The following is a 1571-nucleotide window of genomic DNA, read 5'->3' as shown; positions in this document are numbered from 1 at the left end:
GCCTTGCAAGTGCCCCTACCTGGCACCTACTCACTTGGATTCATCTTCTTAGGAGAATTTATTTTCCTTGCTCATGGTCTGAGACTTAAAGTCAAGTCAGATTCAATAATTTGTGGTCTCAGCATAAATTTATTTTAATTTTTCCCCCAAACATATTTTTTAACCCCTTGTTTCAGAGGACTTTCATAAGTATTTTTAAAAATGTTATTGTGGTAAAATATATATATATATATACATATACATATATAACACAGCACCCTTGTTGAAAATCACTTGATCATGTATGTGAAGGTCTACTTCTGAGCCTTTTTTCTATTCCATTGGTTTAAATGTCTGCCTTTATGCCAGTCCTACACTCTTTTGGTTACCATAGGCTTTGTAATGAGCTTTGGAATTAGAAAGTGTGAGATCTCCAACTTTGTTTTTCTTCTTCAAAATTGTTTTGACTATTCTTTAAATGTTTGATAGAATTCACCAGTGAAGCCATCTGGTCCTGGGCTTTTCTTTGTTGAGAATATTTTGATTATCAGTGCATCTCATTACTAGTTATAGATCTGATCAGATTTTCTATTTCTTCGTGATTCAGTCTTGGCAAATAAAACAAGTATTCTTGATTTGACCTCTCTCTTGCATAATTTGTGTTTAATTAACAGGAATCTGATATACTAGATATGGAAATTTTAAGCAACAATTTATGGCATATAGATAAGACCATGTTAAATTTCATTGGGTTCTTTGTTTTATTAGAAATTGCTTAAAATTTCTAGAATTACTTGTTGGTTTCAATTTTGATTCGACCACTTCCCTCAACATCCATAATTCATTTGTTCAATACTTCTGGCTCTATCTCAGTAATATCTCCCAGATATTTATTCCTCTTCCCAGCCCACTGCCACTGCCTTAGTTTAAGCCCTTGCTATTTCTTGCACAAAGTATTCCAATAACCTCATAACTTGCCTTTCTGCCTCTCCCTGTCTAGATTTGTCCTTCACACCTTGATAGAATTCTAAAATTTGTATTTAATTATACCATTTTCCTACCTAGGAACAATCTGTGCTTTTTATTTGCCTATTCCACGAAGTTCAAAATCCTCAGACTAGAATAGGATTTCTCAAAGTATAACTTACCCTCCTAGCCTCATCTACCTCCCACTTCTCCCTTGCCCCTCCATTCTAAGTCCATGTTATATCAAAGTATTTGTCATTTTTCAGCACATCTGGTTCTTTTTATTTTTCTGTGCTTTTGCAGTGTGCTATTTCTGGATGGTGAAATTCCACTCAAATCTTCAGAAGTAAGGCAAAAGCCACTTCTTCACTGTGTTCCTCAGACATCAAATGTTATGTCCTCCAAGATTATACTCCAAAGCATTTAGAATCTAGTAGGACATAAGCACTTACGTCAATATATCTTATAATTATTATCCTGTTGTTCACCCCCCAAGACTCTGATCCTTGACTGTAGTGTACTCCCCAACTTGTCTTTGAATACAATGCCTAACAGTATAGTCCAACAGAGTAGCTACCTAATAAATGCTTATTTAATGAATAATATTTATTCTGAGGAATGAATAA

The sequence above is a fragment of the Camelus ferus genome, chromosome 7, assembly GCF_009834535.1.
Source record: "Camelus ferus isolate YT-003-E chromosome 7, BCGSAC_Cfer_1.0, whole genome shotgun sequence".
In the NCBI taxonomy this organism is placed as follows: domain Eukaryota; kingdom Metazoa; phylum Chordata; class Mammalia; order Artiodactyla; family Camelidae; genus Camelus; species Camelus ferus.
Note: the sequence above shows the minus strand (reverse complement) of the source record.